Genomic DNA, 19,296 nt, shown 5'->3' with positions numbered 1-19,296 from the left:
GCTTCAGTGTTTTCACCGCCCCACGCTCCATCGTTCACGTGTGTTATCTCAGTCATCAGTGTTCATGTACAGTGCTGGCCGTTTTTTATTTTTTGCTACACCTGTGAACGGCTCCGTGTTTTTTACTCATGTGTCTACTGTTCTTGTGTCCACCATTATGTTATGTTTTTCTGTGTCTTCATTGTTTTATTTGTACTGGCTGTGGCCGAAGAGCGGCGAATATTGCTGCTGCCGGCCCACCTTTTGTATAAGGCGTTAAAATAACAATAAAGGACAAAAAAAACTTAGCGAGGCTGTCTGATATTCGCGTGAGTCTCTCGACATCTCGCCTACAGACAGCGTGTTTACTTTGCTTATTTCTGTGTACAAGTTGAAACGTCCCCTTTGAACAATTTTTACAGGACTGTGCTTAACCTGACACACAATATTTTTAGCGCAACGCAATCTGACTTTCACAATTCCCTACTAAAGAATGGCCCTGACAAACATTAAACTATACCTTTCACAAATCACTTACCTCACAAAAATCTTCGCTGCTCAAGCTACTGCAGTACAGCGAGCGCCACTACTGCCAGCTAAATAGAAGATTCAAACTACTGAAGGCACTAACTACTGATAGGGATAGTTAGCAAATGAAAGATATTAATAGAGAACAAACAATGTATTTACCTTAATATCATCATGTATAAATATACCAATTCATGACAAATTTCAAAACTTCGCCATCTCTCTCCCCACATCCACCACTGCTGGCGGCTCACCTCCAACTGCGCAACGCTACGCGCTGTTCACAGTCAGCTGCCTAACACTACAATGGCGAGTATTACAACAATGCAAAGCAGCCACAGACTGCACACAGCACAGCCAGTGATTGTCATACAGAGGTGGCGTTACCAATAAAAAACCTAAACAGCCTACTTACATAGAGAAAACATAAACAGCCTACTTACATAGAGAAAACATAAACAGCCTACTTACATAGAGAAAACATAAACAGCCTACTTACATAGCCCCCATGCTCCCCACAAAAATTTTGACAAATGGTGTTGGGCACTGGCCAATACAGATTTGACAAAAATTTTTCACAATTACAGTAACAAAGATATAAAATGCACACACTTATTAATATTATGTTGGTCAAAAGATCAAAATTTCTCACAGTCCATAAAGACAGTCCACATTGTTCATCACAGTAAAAATGCAGAGTTTTTCTCAAAGTCCAAGCAGTAAAAGAAAATGCACATAGAAGTAGTGGATTTCCATGCAGTCTTGAAGAAGTAGTGTTGACCTTCCAACAGAAAGACAGTGCTGACTCTCGACATGCAGACAGGTAATGGGCCACAACAGAGCAAACCCACAGCAGAGTCATCCGAAGTTTGGAAGAATATTGGTAGGTAGGTCATCACAGAACAGACCCACTGTAGTCCTGGTAGAGATTGTGGTATTGGTGGGCCACCAGAGGTGCAGACCCACTGTAGTCCTTGTAGAGATTACGGTATTGGTGGGCCACCAGAGGTGCAGACCCACTGTAGTCCTTGTAGAGATGGCCAGCAGCCATCTGTTGCGATTGTGCAGGTGCACATTCACCATCAAAGAGTCTTGCAGAGAATATAGCAAGTCCATAAACCACCACTTGTGCACTCACAACGTTTTTGGAATTGTCCTTAGAACCAGCAATGCTGTTATCCAGTCCCTTGCAGAATTATTAACACACGTGCAAACACTAACAGTCCCTACTTCTCACATATTGTCCATATACTATGACCAACAGAAACGTGTGCAGTGAAATGTAACTAACAAGTTAATAATGTCATGAACTGGTGACAATTACAATTTTATAACATAAGAATACAATTACAAAGATACAAAATACATCATTAAAAACATAATAATACAGATAACCTTTGTAGTACAGGCTTTACAAAAGAATAGAAATAAACATATACATCAGTGTTACAAAAATAGTGACATAAGTACATACATAAAATAATGAGAATAGTTTTCGAAACATTAATTTCACACATGAACATTGAAACATAACAGAATTGTAAACAACTTTACAAAGAAAATAACATATTATTAATGCAACTTATATTTGAGGATAACAGTATTCCTCCTCATAGTGAATGTAGCTTAATATTAAAAAAAAAATTCTATGAAACTACACAGAGACAGGAAGAAAACAAATACACAAGGGTACACAAACACATAGTGGGCAAAAGGGAAAGGACAGGGTTCGTTTTCAGTGTAACATGTGGTACTGCAGTCCAACCCAAAACTTCATATATCTTTCCTCTTATTTCATCCTTTGTTTCCACCCAAAAAATTCTATCTAAGCATGCTTTCTGTATTTATATGTTCATACATTTCTTTCCTCAACATTTATTTCCAAGAAAATCCTACCTAAACCTGTTTTCTCAATGCATTTCCTTACCTATTCTCCATAGTCAGTTTCTTATATAGTCTACCCCCTCTTAAGCTAACTTAAATCTACTGAGCTCAGATGCTAAACTAAGAGACGAGGCAATGCAGCAGCACATAAAACAATTAATATAAACAGCAATGAAAAAAATGCCAATTTGCAAAGCTAGCAGCATAAATGAGCAAAAGTCAAATTCAATAACACTATGCCTGGCAAACAGCAGCAACTTATACCTAAACATGACATAGCGCAAGCAGAAAAAATATTACACTAAACAACAATGCAGATAAGGGAAATGTATATTCACATCTTAATGTCTATGTAATTAAAGTGGTGCACCATAAGAAGTTATTCTACCAAAAAGTTACCAATTACTTGAAAAGAAAATTATGAATGCAGTTACTAGTTCCTTCTTATTGTTCTTTCCTTTCCAAGTGCTCCTTTTTTAAAGAATGTGGATCATAAAATAATTATTTAATAGATCTGTTGACAGAAAGTGTTCACATTAGCAAATGCATTTTATTTTATAAAAGCAATGCTGCAACACAGCTGGAAAACAGATGTCAAATGAAATAAGCAACTATGAAAAGCAAAGCATAAAAATATTATTCAGTAGTCATGTGACATTTCATAAGTTAGTAGCTCTCAACTCTCATAGAAAGACACTTGTCATAATCAGGTGTGCAGATGTACGAATATTTCCCATCAATTCATAAGCATTTCAGTAATTAGCACAAAGTGCGAGTAATCATATGTTTTCAAGTAACGAGGGTGTCGCATTAGCGATGAAAGGCACACCCTAATGGCTTGTTCTCCAGGTGTTTGACACGTCCCACGTCCCCTTTTTTTTTCTACCTGTGCCGCTGAAAAGGGCTCGCAATAATGGCTTTTTCTCCAGGCGTCTGACACAGCTGGGTGCCCGCGACGCATTACGTGCAGGTGGTCACTTAACTTTCGTACGGAAATATTTACGACAGCAGTTTCTGCTACCGTTGCAGTCACATTTAAAAATATTTCACAGGTCAAGAATTAGCGTTGCAAATCTGTAGAAACAAAATCCTATAAATATAAGTGTCCAAAAAAAATTTTCGTCTGCATTGTAATACATTCACGAATATACACACACATTTCATAACTCTTAAAGTACGTTTCTTGGTTTCCAACATCCTTTTCATAAATCAGAGTCCCTAAACACTACTCATTATTCCTTACCTCATTATACATATACATATTCGTTGACACTTCTTCAATATTTCATCGTGAGAAATACGTAGCATAATAAACATTCCTCAACAACATAATACACATCGTCGTCGTAATAATAACATCATAACACTTCAGTCAAATCTTAAAATCGTCGTAACTTCCTCCAATAATTTCTAAGCCTAAAATAATTCTCTGCTCATGTCAAAAGTGTCAGCTGCCTCAAACGTACTTTAAAATCATGCTCCCTTACCAAATATATCATTCAAATCTCTCATAGTATCACAATGGTTCCGAAAAAATATGAACAGTTTACAAAGTACAGACAAAAAACAGTTTCATAAGTGTGAAGTTATCCAACTGTGTAATTACGTAAACATCTGTCACTGACGTAGTAAAAAAATGTTTATCTCTCAGTTAAATGATCAGATAGCTGTGTAATTTGTGTGTTAGAGAAATATGGTACCGATGTGTAAAGTTGTATAAGCAAATACCATATTAGCTAGGGTTCCTTGTGGTTGCCACACACATGGTACACAAAGTAAGCGTGTACCCCCCTGAGGATTAATGTAATTATACCCTCAGGTGTTACAGATTACACCAATGGAATGAAATATATCACGGAAAACTTTCTTTGTAATTCAAAAATCTTTAAAAATAAATGTTTTAAGTATAAAATTGATCACTGAAATGCGTGTCCTGTAGCGCTAAATGTGCATCTTGTTGTAAGATAATCTCTGTGAACGTGTCGTAGTTATTTTCCTCCAAAAGCTAAGTTCTGCAGAAGCCAATGTACTTACCTCATGATAAACAAAAGTGAAATGCTTTGCGTAGAGATATCTTAGTTATTACGCTTATTGTTGTGATGATGAAAGTACTGTGCTGTAACGTATTGTTGTGCTATGGAAAAGGCTGTCTTCTTGTAGCTATACCACAAAAGTTACTACTAAAACATGTTTTACTTTCCAGAATAATACAGAAAAACTGTGCAGATATAAAACAGAAACACTGCAAAAGCAACATTGTAAATTGTCACTCATTAGTAGCGTCGTGATAAAAATCGTGTAGCTGTCACATAAACTAACCTCTGTGTCATCTGGTATCTCTCAGAAAGCACTTTAAATTCAGAATGTATTTTCAAATAAACCAAAATGTTGCATTAAAATCTCATTAGCAGTACTGGTAAATGTTCTAAGTATGTGAGCCTCATAGTCGTTACGTAATCGTGCAACAAACAAGCAAGAATGTACACACACAATAACACTGTGACGTCTGTTCACTATAACAATGCATTCGTCATTTCTGTTTAAATAAGTTCTCTTGGTTCTTGACTGGATATTTCACTTCAAACATTGTTACATGTTAACAGATTCTAAATCTGACAAAGCATATTAGTAATGTGAAGCGAAAAATTTTATGTCAAAGACTAAGTCTTTCAATAAACGGTTTTACATGTGAAATGTGGTGTAAACCTTTACTCTTCCTAGTACGCAGAGTTGGAACTTGAATGCAATTGTCATGCGGTATACGTCGGTAAGGAATGCTAAATCTTTTCTCAAGGTTCGCGTCTTTGTTATTTTTCTCTGAGCCAGCCGGCGCACGCGGCTGCCTGCGGTGTGAGTCATTGTCTGTTTCTTTGTTGGCGCGCGCCGTTATTGGGATTAGGAGACCGAACTTCTACAAATTCGCCTTGCCGAGAGGGCCCAGCTCTGTTTAAAGCTCGCCAGTTCTGATGGAATTCAGGTCTGTCGTTACGATCACATCGTCTGTCGTCATGTCGGTAGTTCCTGTAGAGTCTTTCTTGTCGGTTAAGTGGTGGAGAATTTCTCCCTGAATCGTAACTGCGCGCTGGTCCATTGCGTCTAAAGTTATTCTGTCTCCCATGATAATAATAGTTCTGATTACCATATTGTCTGTTTCTATGGTTATCTCTGTCATATTCATTACTACGGAAATGCGATCTTTCTCTGTAACTATTACTCTGCCAATGGTTGTCATATGGGTGGTGTCTGTTTTGGTCACGATTTGCGTTGTGAGAATAGCCTTGTCGCGTCCAGTTATTATTTCTTTCATCGCGGAATTGCGACTGATGTGATCTGTAGTGATTGTTTTCCTGTTTTCGCATCCGGCGACTGTCAGTGTCAATTTCTAGTTCTTGTAACAGTCCCTGAAAGGCTTCAATGTCGTCTTTGCAACGTCCTGCTAAAATAATATGCCGTAAACGTTCAGGCAATTTGAGTAAGCAAATGCGGATGAGTTCTGAGGGGCTGTATGGGTTTGACAGGTACTGATTCTTGTGCAACATGTCTTCAAAATATTTCACAAGACTGGAGAATTCAGATTGTTCGAAATGTTTCATCATTATGATACCATGTTTTACCCGGTCTTGTGTGGCTTGAGACCAATATGCTGAGAGGAAGGCATGGTAAAACTCTCCTTCACTGTGGCAATCGTGAATTACCGATCGCATTCTTACAGCTGGTTCATTCTCCAAGTAGCCACACATAAATTCTAATCTGTGTTCTAACGACCAGTTGGGAGGAAAACAATGAGAGAATTGATGGAGCCATGCTTGTGGATGAATGTCGTTGCCAGAATTCTTAAATGTTTTGAATTTACGTGTAGTAATGAACAGCTTATAGTCAAAATCATCATGTCGGCGAGTCGCATATCGGTCATTGTTAGGTCGTGTCGGCCGTTCCATCTCAAAATTCGGTGCACATTGCCAATTTCTTTCATAACTTCCGAAATGCCCTGTGTTATTATTTTGTGGTTGTTCCGTATTTCTAAGTCCCTCTTCCCGTATTGGGGCGCGAGTATCCTCTGAAATACGTAATTCTTGTATTAACTGTGTCAGCTGATCTTGTACTTCCCGGATTTCTCTTTGGTGTTGCGTATTAATCTGATTCTGATTTTGTTTGAATTTCCTAATTTGTTCGCACTCTTCAGTGTCAGTGAAGGCTACAGGTCTTGTGTCATTCAGATAATCATCTACCTTTGTAGATAAGTTAGTGACCTGATCCGAAAGTTCGGCTACTTTCTCCGATAGTGAACACATTTCCTCAGTGTGTTTTTCTGAACCAAGTTTCAGAGTGTCCATTTGTGTTGAAATCGTATCTACTGTGTCCTTTAAGTTTTCCTGAGTTATTGCAAGTTGCGTAACCGAATCGGTAGATGCAACTGAGTCAATTTTAGCCCACAAGGTCTCATGATTTTCATGAACAATGGCTTGCAGTTCTTTTATGGCTGCTTCGTGATTCTGTAATGCATTTTCATGCCGCGAAAAAATAGGTTGAAAATGCTCACAAATTTGTGTTTTTACGTCATTACAGACTTTTTGACATTTCGATTCAATGTTATGTAACTCAGTAGTTAAATCTTCACGCGTTTGTTCAAGAGTTTGTTCCAATGAGTCTAACTTTTGAAGCTGTTGCTGTGTTTGTATCTGATTTTGTTCCATTGTGTCTAACTGTTGCTGTGTTTGTCTCTGGTGTTGTTCCATTGTGTCTAACTTTTCAAGCTTTTGCTGTGTTTGTCTCTGATTTTGTTCCATTTGTTGCATTAATTGCAATAATAATGTATTAGTGTCTGGAATCTGTTTCTCTACGCTTTTCGGCAGTGCATTTGCACCGGCAACATTCACATTTTGACAAGCAGAAAATGTGTCTTGACTTATTTGAGAAAACGGTGATGACCCAAAACCTGAATCTACAGTATTTGCGAAATTGTGTCCTGTCATTTCGGATTCCTGAGGCGAGCTGTTGCCGACCGATCGATCGATAATGCTTCCCTGTTCACTACCTGTTTCACTGTCTACACCATTGTTTGCAGCCCGCTCCATTTCCCTATGCACGATTACCAAATTACTACTTTGAACATCACTTAATTCATTACTCGGTGGCGCTAACACACTGCTTTCATTTTCACTGTCATTTCTCAGTTTACTTTGGAGCCTAGTGTTACGTTTTTCACACGCCATTATTGTCACAGTATTTCACACGACAACACAGAAAAACACAATTTGAAGATCAAAAATAAGAGAACACATTGACATAGCACTGAAAATAATATCTAGTTAATTGCAAGCGCAGCTGCGAAATACTTAGTGCAAATCTACATGCATGCCACAACTGTTTTACTATACAACAATGAAAGACTGCAACTACAAAGGAAATTCTCTCTATAATTACGCGCTAGCAATAAACAAAATCTACACTATTTACACAAACTACAAGAAAAAATCAGAAGATTCCAGTGAGGTATCCTAGGCTAAGGGTCGACATATGAAACGTCCCCTTTGAACAATTTTTACAGGACTGTGCTTAACCTGACACACAATATTTTTAGCGCAACGCAATCTGACTTTCACAATTCCCTACTAAAGAATGGCCCTGACAAACATTAAACTATACCTTTCACAAATCACTTACCTCACAAAAATCTTCGCTGCTCAAGCTACTGCAGTACAGCGAGCGCCACTACTGCCAGCTAAATAGAAGATTCAAACTACTGAAGGCACTAACTACTGATAGGGATAGTTAGCAAATGAAAGATATTAATAGAGAACAAACAATGTATTTACCTTAATATCATCATGTATAAATATACCAATTCATGACAAATTTCAAAACTTCGCCATCTCTCTCCCCACATCCACCACTGCTGGCGGCTCACCTCCAACTGCGCAACGCTACGCGCTGTTCACAGTCAGCTGCCTAACACTACAATGGCGAGTATTACAACAATGCAAAGCAGCCACAGACTGCACACAGCACAGCCAGTGATTGTCATACAGAGGTGGCGTTACCAATAAAAAACCTAAACAGCCTACTTACATAGAGAAAACATAAACAGCCTACTTACATAGAGAAAACATAAACAGCCTACTTACATAGAGAAAACATAAACAGCCTACTTACAAAGTGGACGTTGTTGCTTTCGTGAGGTTTTCGCTTGCGACCCTGTTGCTTCTTGCGTGTTGTTGTTCTTAGTGTCTTGCTCGGTTGTCAGTCGTTGTTCGTGTCCGTCCTTTCCCGTTCATCCGTTTTGTTTGTTCGCGGGCCACTACCGTTTGGTCCCGCAGCGCTTGAGTTCACGGCAACCCCGCAATTGGAACGGTCGCGGTTACAGCAATTCGAGCGACGATGAGGGCAGCAGATGGGGAGATCCGATAACGTAGTCAGCTCTGACAAAGGGCAGAGTGTCACGGCCCATCGACTGGGAATGAACGTGATCACCTATGTAACAGCCGGTATGTCCGTCTTTGGCACGGATAACAATGGCGACGTGTCGTGGCATCGAAGTAATGAGGCCTTTGTAGGTCGCTGGAGGGAGTTGGCACCACATCTGCTCACACAAGTCACATAATTGCCGTAAATTCTGGGGAAGGGGGTGATGAGCTCTGACGCCACGTTCAATCACATCACGGATGTGTTCGACTGGGTTCAAATTTGGCATATTAGGGGTTCAAATTTGGCATATTGGGGGCCTGCACATCAACTGGAATTCGCCACTTGTTCCTCGAACTGCTCCATCACACTCCTGGCCTTGGGACATGGAGCATTATCTTGTTGAAAAGTGCCATTGCCATCTGGGAACATGTTCGTCATGGAGGGGTATACGTGGTGTGCAACCAGTGTACGATACTCTTTGGCTGTCACGGTGCCTTGCGCGAGCTCCACTGGACTCATTGATGTCCATCTGCTGCCAGCCTGTCTGCGTCCCATAATACAGGTGTCAAGAAGCTGTTGCTCTCGAAGACGGATTCGTGCCCTCCCATCAACATATTGGAGAAGGTATCACGATTCATCAGATCATGCAACGCTCTGCCACTGCGCCAACATACATACAGTGTCAACGATCACTTGCCCATTCTAGTCGTAGTTGCCGTGGGGTTAACATTGGCACATGTTTGGGTCGTCAGCTGCGGAGGCCCATCTTTAAGTGTGTTCGGTGCACTGTGTGTTCAGACAAACTTGTACCTTGCCCCACATTAAAGTCTGATGTTAGTTCGGCCACAGTTCGCCACCTGTCCAGTTTTACCAGTGTACCCAGCCTACGACGTCTGACATCTGTAATGAGGGGTGCAGGCTAGCCCCACGACGCGTCCACGTGGTTTCGCCTTGGTGTCGCCACGTGTTGAAGACACTCTCCACCGCACACCTCGAAGACCCGACATGTAGTGCAGTTCCGAAATGCCTGCAGGACATCACAATCTGCCCCCGGTCAAACTCAGGTAAATCACGGGCCTTCCCTATTGCACGGTCAGCACGCTCACAGATACTACACGCACCGTGGGTGAGGCCTAACTGACTGTCATTCCCCGCCAGGTGACGCTGCTGTCGAGTGGGATTTATCGATAGCAACATGATGGTCATAATGTTCTGGCTCATCAGTGTATGCAGTGGGCGACGCTCAGTCGGACTTCCATCGAACCTGTGACAGTGCAGGAAGGCATCCCGACACTTGTGGACAACGTGAACATTATTGCGGACCACCCGCATCCCTTCATGCTTGATGTCTTCCCTGACGCCGACGGCGTCGTCTAGCAGGACAAGTGTCGGTGTCACAAGGCCTGAATCATGATAGAGTGGATTGTTGAGAATGTTAGTGAACTCAGGTTGATGTCTTGGCCAACAAATTCGTCTGGCCTATACCGAATGGAACACTTCTGGGATGATGTCAGGCGCCAGCTGTGCGCCCACAAAACGCCGGCCTGTAACATACGTGAATTTCATGACTTGTTTGTAGCCAGTTGGTGCCACATACATCCGGTAGCCTACCATGGACCTGTCGAGTAAAACCAACGCAGAACCGCTCGGATGAACGCGCCATTAAGTTGGTGGTGACAAAGTTTTGGGTCAAGAATGTATATTTTCTCATTTCTTACTCATCCTGCGCAACTACCTCTGATTTATCAAAATTAAATACAGTCACCGAAAGAAAAATCGCAACAGCAAAAAAACATTAACATAAAGTAATGAAACTACGGGAATGCATCTGTCTAGGTAACATATTTAAGCGATTAACACTGCAACGCCGGCCGGGGTGGCCGAGCGGTTCTAGGCGCTACAGTCTGGAACCGCGTGACCGCTATGGTCGCAGGTTCGAATCCTGCCACGGGCATGGATGTGTGTGATGTCCTTAGGTTAGTTAGGTTTAAGTAGTTCTAAGTTCTAGGGGACTGATGACCTCAGAAGTTAAGTGGTTCTAAGTTCTAGGGGACTGATGACCTCAGAAGTTAAGTCCCATAGAGCTCAGAGCCATAATCCAGCTGGCCAGGACAACATACCGACACCGTGTAGAGCACGTTGGGTTACAGCAGCGGTATGCCAGCGAGTGTTGTCCAACACACCCTGTAATGCTGTTCATGAATGGCGGCACAACAGGTTCAATCACGAGACTGATGTTCAAATTTGTAGTCAGGGTGCATGGGATAACCACAAGACTGTGCCTGTTGTCATACGACATCGCATCCCAGGCCATAACTTCAGGTATAGATCCAGTGCGTCTAGCACTTAGACAGGCTGATTGCATGCCCTCAACTGGTCTCGTTCTAACCCACACGCAGCCATCACTAGCACCGAGGCAGAACCAGCTTTCATCAGGAAAAAATGTATCCATACGCGCTCTCTCCCACCCTTTTCAAAATTATATCAATGTGCGGTCTCTCCCGCCAACAATACTTTGGTGCAGACATTCCCTGCTACCACAATTATTTCCAAAATGGCAAATATTAATTATTTCTACTTAATCATGTTAATAAAATATAAACATCTTTCATAAATTGTGGTTTAACAATAGACAACAGAAATATACACGTTTTACAATGATAGGGCGTCTTTTTTGCCTTAGAGGCATTCTTGACTAACATCAACTCACCACGTCCAATCTCAAAGGTAACTGCCGCTCACGACCGTTGAAACCTGATTTGCATCCTCAGAATAGTGCTACTAGCGCCAGTCTTATGCGACTGTCGCGAAATCTCTATAGATATCATCCTTCAGATGTAGTGTTGTGTACATAGTTCCGCGTAGTCAGCGCGTACACAACTTTCCCACTAGAGCGCGCCCCGCTAAGCACAACAGCGCAGGCGCAGCGCTCGTCCGTCTCCGCACTACGAGATGGCGCTGACTTAGAGACGGACCAAATTCTGCTTCCGCCGATCCGCATATTAATATGTAACGCAGCCAATGAGATTGCTGTTAACGTAGAACATTTTCTCCTCGTGGATCACACTCGCGCAGTGATACCTCAATGCTCGAGGTATTATAACAAGTGTACTGACCTCCGATTAGTCAGTCTGCATTAGTCTGCATTTGTCTGTAGTCAAGTTTCAGTCTGCGCCTAATAAGATTATCATATTCCTGTACATAGCATTAAGATAAATGAATAAACACTTTGTCAAGTATCAGAGATATGTGAGAAGAAGATTAACGTACCAAGACCAAAGGAACTTCAGATTGTCCATTGTAAACAGCATCCAGAATCAAGTTACGTAATATCTATGATTTTTATTATTTTAATAAATGTGTGTGAAAATTAATCAAGTTCTGTTTAAAGTTGGTCACCGTCAATCTGCTACTCTAAGCGTGCAAGTGGCATTTCTATCGTCTGACCTAACGGCAGAAGATAAACACGCCACGATAAGACCACGAGACATATTGCTGACACTCGCCTACTTTGTTAGAGCAACAAGTCAAATAATCTGATGGTGTGTGTACCGACGGTCTTACAGTACGCACATCACATGTAGAAACACACCTACCAACTTACGTTTACGTCGCACAACTCCTTCTTGCTGTTGTCATTTTTTTCTGTCAGTGTATTTCCTTCAGATTTGCGAAGTATGCATATGGCTGAATGCTGTCACTCTAAAACGCATATAAAAGTGGCGCAACGGGTTTTACAAGACTACTCTGTCACTGGCGACTCGTGTTAATTTCCGTCTTAGAACATTTAGAAACTGTTGTTAAGTGCAATACTTACAACATCACTGTAGTTTATGAGTTATATAATTAATAATTTTATTTTTTCAAACGTGTCTGGACAGTTGGAACTGTAACGGGAGATAAACCTCAACCTTCTGATTACAGTGCCCTGACATTGTATTTTAGAAAAACAACAACGTGTGTTTCATTTAAGCAGCACAATAGATTCAATACGTTCAAAAAATGAAATACGTTTTGACACTACATCTACCCACCTAATCTGTCTGCATCATACTTCGTAAACTGCCTAATGGCGTGCGGCGGAGGTTACCTGTGGTACGACTAACTGATCCTCCTTCCCTGTTCCACTCGCGAATGGCGCGGGGGAAGAATACTGCCGGTAAGCCTCTGTACTGCCTCTGATTTCTCGAATTTTCTCGTAGTGGCCATTTCGCGAAACATATGTGGGAAGAAGTACACTACTGGCCATTAAAATTGCTACACCAAGAAGAAATGCTGATGATAAACGGGTATTCATTGGACAAATTTATTATACTAGAACTGACATGTGATTACATTTTCACGCAATTTGGGTGCATAGATCCTCAGAAATCGGTACCCAGAACAATCACCTCTGGTCGTAATAACGGCCTTGATACGCCTGGGCATTGAGTCAAACAGAGCTTGGATGGCGTGTACAGGTACAGCTGCCCATGCAGCTTCGACACGATACCACAGTTCATCGAGAGTAGTGACTGGCGTATTGTGACGAGCCAGCTACTCGGCCACCGTTGACCAGACGTTTTCAATTGGTGAGAGATCTGGAGAACGTGCTGGCCAGGGCAGCAGCCTTCTGTATCCAGAAAGGTCCGTATAGGACCTGCAACATGCGGTCGTGCATTATCCTGCTGAAATGTAGGGTTTCGCAGGGATCGAATGAAGGGTAGAGCCACGGGTCGTAACACATCTGAAATGTAGCGTCCACTGTTCAAAGTGCCGTCAATGCGAACAAGAGGTGACCGAGACGTGTAACCAATGGCACCCCATACCATCACGTCAGGAGATACGCCAGTATGGCGATGACGAATACACGCTTGCAATGTACGTTCACCGCGATGTCGCCAAACACGGATGCGACCATCACGATGCTGTAAACAGAAATTGGATTCATCCGAAGAAATGACGTTTTGCCATTCGTGCACCCAGGTTCGTCGTTGAGTACACCATCGCGGGCGCTCCTGTCTGTGATGCAACGTCAAGGGTAACCGCAGCCATGGTCTCTGATCTGATAGTCCATGCTGCTGCAAACGTCTTCGAACTATTCGTGCAGATGGTTGTTGTCTTGCAAATGTCCCCATCTGTTGACACAGGGATCGAGACGTGGCTGCACGATCCGTTACAGCCATGTGGATAAGATGCCTGTCATCTCGACTGCTAGTGATACGAGGCCGTTGGGATCCAGCACGGCGTTCCGTATTACCCTCCTGAACCCACCGATTCCAGCCGGCCGGAGTTGCCGAGCGGTTCTAGGCGCTATAGTCTGGAACTGCCTGACCGCTACGGTCGCAGGTTCGAATAATGCCTCGGGCATGGATGTGTGTCGTGTCCTTAGGTTAGGTTAGGTTTAAATATTTCTAAGTTCTAGGGGACTAATGGCCTCAGAAGTTATGTCCCATAGTGCTCGGAGACATTTTAACCAGCCACCGATTCCATATTCTGCTACCAGTCATTGGATATCGACCAACGCGAGCAGCAATGTCACGATACGATATACCGGAATCGCGATAGGCTACAATCCGACCTTTATCAAAGTCGGAAATGTGGTGGTAGGCATTTCTTCTCCTTACACGAGGTATCACAACAACGTTTCACCAGGCAACGCCGGTCAACTGTTGTTTGTGTATGAGAAATCGGTTGGTAACTTTCATCATGTCAGCACGTTGTAGGTGTCGCCACCGGCGCCAACCTTGTGTGACTGCTCTGAAAATTTAATCATTTGCATATCGCAGCATCTTCTTCCTGTCGCTTAAATTTCGCGTCTGTAGCACGTCATCTTCGTGGTGTAGCAATTTTAATGGCCGGTAGCGTATTTTTCGATAGAGCAATTTGTCATCAATAGTGTAATTGGATGGTAGTCAATTTCTTTTCCTGTCTATGCGTAATGTGTTACATTCATTTACTTTCAGGGTCAACTGCCAGAGCCTGCACCATTCATTAGTCCTCTGTAGGTCATTCTGCAAATAGATACCGTCTTGCGGCGTTGCTGCTTTCTTGCACCATTCATCAGTCCTCTGCAGGTCATTACGCAAACAGATACCGTCCTTTCGAGTTGCTGCTTTCTTATAGACACCCGTATCATCAGCGAAACTTTCTGCTAGATCATTTACATACATTTTACAGTAACGGACCTATAACACTTCCTTGGGGTATGACAGAAATTACCTTTACATCTGCCGATTTTATTCCGTTAACATCTACGTGACGAGCCGTCTAAGGCGCTGCAGTCATGGACTGTGCGGCTGGTCCCGGCGGAGGTTCGAGTCCTCCCTCGAGCATGGGTGTGTGTGTGTGTTTGTCCTTCGGATAATTTAGGTTAAGTAGTGTGTAAGCTTGGGGACTGATGTCCTTAGCAGTTAAGTTCCATAAGATTTCACATACATTTGAACATTTAGCATCTACGTGTTGGATTCTGTATGCAATGAAGTCTTGAATCCAGTCACAATTCTGGTCGAATACTCAGTGAGCTCGTATTTTTTTCCAGTAACTGGGACGGTCTCAGAGGCCTTCCTGAAGTCAAAAACCGCAGCATCGATCTCAGTGCCGTCGTGTACTCGTGGATGAACATAGCGAGCTGAGTTTGGCAAGATCTCTGTTTGCGCAATTCATGTTGATTTTTATAGAAGAGAGTTACGTTCTCCAAAAACGTCATACCTCTTGAGCAAAGATCGTTTTCCATAATTGTACAACATACTGACGTCAACTATATGGTCTTTAAGTTAGTGCGTCTATCCTACGGCCCTTCTTAAAAACGAAATAACCTCCGCTTTTTTCCTGTCGCTAGGTACCCTTCGCTGCTCCAGCCATCTGCATTAAACTACTGCTAGAAGGGGAGCAAGTTCTTTAGCATTATCTTTGTAGAATCTAGCAGGTATCTCATTCGGTCCTGACACATTTCCCCTACTAAGCGATTGAAGTTGCTTGTCTATTCCAATATCGGTTATCGTTGGTGCGATGATTGAAATGGCTCTGAGCATTATGGGACTTCACATCTGAGGTCATCAGTCCCTTAGAACTTAGAACTAATTAAACCTAACTAACCTAAGGACATCACACACATCCATGCCCGAGGCAGGATTCGAACCTGCGACCGTAGCGGTCGCGCGGTTCCAGACTGAAGCGCCTAGAACCGCATGGCCACTGCGGCCGGCGCGATGATTGAAAGGACGGACCGTTTTACGAACTTTCGCGGTGAAACAATTTCGGAAGACCGAATTCAGTATTTCGGCCTTCTCTCTGTTACCTTCCTTTTCGGTGTCAGTATGGTTACTGAGTGAATAAATAGAGGGTTTCGAACCGCTTACTGATTTTATGTTGGGAGAAAACGTCTTAGGATTTTTTACTGCGATCGATTGATAAAATTTTTCCTTCAGAGGTATGAACGGTCTTTTACTGGTCTCCTTAATCTCATTTTCGCTTCGTTCAGCTTTCGTTTGTTGGCTGAGTGTTGACTTCTTTTAAATCTGTGATGAAGCTCTCTTTGTTTATGTAGCAGTTTTCTAATACGTCTATTAAACCACGGCGTGTATTTCCTATCCACTAAGACCTCTCTCGGAGCATAACTTGTCTACGGCATATTGATTGATATTTTTGAATATTTTCGTTTTGTGCTCGTAACATGATCAACCTCCGCCAAAATGGTACGTATGAATTGGAAATCCCTCCCATGCCCGTTCTGAAATTAATTTGGTCCTTGAAAACATATACCGAAATTAATATGGAATTATAGAAATAACTTTTTAATTAAATTTTTAATATTGCCTGTGCTCCTACGCAGTAGCGCTGTCAATTTTATGACAAAATCGAATGAGTTGCTGGGGCGCAAATTTAAAATAATAAGCGAGAAGAGCTTCGGTATTCTGTAATTGTTTCTTTAGTATTTTCACAGCGATGAATGTAACCCTCACAGTCAAAAACATTTTCCAAAAACGTGCAAGAGAAGGCACGACAGCTCTTTAGTGATGCAGGACAATACAACTTAAAATGATTTCCAATAATTGAAAAAATCTCGTTGTCGTCACCAAAAGATCAGCTTGTATTCATAATTTAAATTCTTCCGCACAAACCTAACAATATCAGTGAAAAAGAATGTAACCGGACATATCATCAAAACACAGGTAATAATGAGGAATGAGGAAGAACGTCTCTTATTTTCAATTAGTGATAGAACTTGAGTTTATCCATGCAAATATTATTTCAGATATTAAGCATGATCCCACCCATAAATGTAGGAAGGAAATGATAAAGATGTTTAGTGTATCTAACTTCCAGCTGACAGAAAATCGACAATTTATAGTACTCAAAAAGGAAGAATTAACAAAGCTGAACAGTGTATGCTAGTTCTCTTGTACAAGTCTTCATAAATCTGTCAGAAGAACCACCTCCAACACACGTTAATCAGAGTAACAACGATTACTCGGGGAAACTAACTAAGAAGGCAAATTCAACAATTTGGTACAAGCTCAGAACCAGCAGAAGAAATACAGGAGGCTCGACGCAATAGTATGGTTCAAATGGCTCTGAGCACTATGGGACTTAACTGCTGAGGTCATCAGTCCCCTAGAACTTATAACTACTTAAACCTAACTAACCTAAGGACGTCACACACATCCGTGCCCGAGGCAGGATTCGAACCTGCGACCGTAGCGATCGCGCGGTTCCAGACTGTAGCGCCTAGAACCGCTCGGCCACTCCGGCCGGCCACAATAGTATGTTGATATTTCTAAAGTAGCAAGTGTTTCAGAAAAGTCGCCAATTTTTCTAGACGACTGATGCGGAATTTTATTTTCGCACGAAGAACAAGTTACAGCGAGCAACAGCAAGTTACAGCGACTAGCTCACAGTATACAACCAGACAACTATAAAACAGGAAGTGGTGACTTGTACAGCATAAAGCATGTTGTTAAAGCTGTCTTGTGTACTAATGTGCTCAGGACATCATATTTTTCGCCTCACGCGCCTTAGCCAGCACGTGGATGTACCCCATCCGGACTATTTTGACAAATCAGAAACAGCTAACTACATGTACAGCTCTCGACAAAAAGTCAGCGACATATGTAAATGAGAACTAAAAATTTCGCATTCAGGAAACAAAGTTCTTCGTAAAATCAGCTGATACTAAACGAACAAAAATGGCTCTGAGCACTATGGGACTTAACTTCTGTGGTCATCAGTCCCCTAGAACTTAGAACTACTTAAACGTAACTAACCTAAGGACGTCACACACATCCATGTCCGAGGCAGGATTCGAACCTGCCAACGTAGCGGTCGCGCGTTTCCAGACCGTAGCGCCTAGAACCGCTCGGCCACCTCGGCCGGCTACTAAACGAAAAGACGAAGTTTAATACTCAGAAATTTTTTAGTAATGTTACAGATGTCGTTGTTGTCTTTAGTTCGAAGTCTGGTTTGATACACTGTATCCTTGATAAGTCTCTTCACCTTCGCATAACTACTGCAGCCTACATACATTTGAACCTACTTTCTGCAGTCAAAGTTTGGCCTGCCTCAACAATTTTGTGCCACCACATGTAATGTGATTACCGAATTAACGATTCCCTGATGCCTCAGGAAGTGTCGCTTCAATCGATCCCTTCCTTTTAATCAGGTTCTGCTGCAAATTCCCATTTTCCGCTTTACGATTCAGTTCCTCCTCGTCAGGTAATCGACCTGTCTTCAGCATTCTCCTACAGCACCGCAATTCAGAAGTTCCTGTTCTCTTCTTATCTGAACTGTTTATTACCCACGTTTCACTTTCGCACGAGGCTGCATTCCAAACACATGGTCCAGTCACATTATTCTGACTACCGCCTATTTTCGACGTCTACGTTTAATAATCACTCACAGACAGCAGGTAGTAGCATTAGTAGTTGAGGGAATATGAAGCGTGTTGGAGGACTCGAAAACACTGCGGTCGTTCTCGTAATGGGGAAAAGGAGTGACTTATCTGATTTTCAAAAGGGTATGACCACTGGCTTTTGGGTGAAGGGTAGATGCACTTGTAATACCAGAAATGCATATCCTCCTACTTCCATCTATTGTACTATAACATTTTTCCTTATTTTGTTACCTGAAGATATGACATTTCTGTGTCTTTATATATTGTAATTGTTTTACTATTGGTATATATATATATATATATATATATATATATATATATATATATATATATATATATATATATATATATATACTTATGCATTTATGTCGATGTATAATTGGTTTGTTTTGTAAATATTATTTGTATTTTTACGCTGGGTCTTGCCTGGGGAAAACTATGCTATCGAACGACTACATCGATAGGTCGTGTGAAGAACCAAAGTGTTTAGGATCTTTGGTAGTGTTAACTCTGCCGCGTGGAGCGCGGGCAGAGCGGAGTCTGGCTGGAGTAGGAAAAAGAAAAGGTTCAAATGGCTCTGAGCACTATGGGACTTAACATCTATGGTCATCAGTCCCCAAGAACTTAGA

Source organism: Schistocerca americana, chromosome 7 (assembly GCF_021461395.2).
Source record: "Schistocerca americana isolate TAMUIC-IGC-003095 chromosome 7, iqSchAmer2.1, whole genome shotgun sequence".
Taxonomy (NCBI): Eukaryota; Metazoa; Arthropoda; class Insecta; order Orthoptera; family Acrididae; genus Schistocerca; species Schistocerca americana.
The sequence above is the reverse complement of the archived record's forward strand: the minus strand, read 5'-3'. Positions refer to the sequence as shown.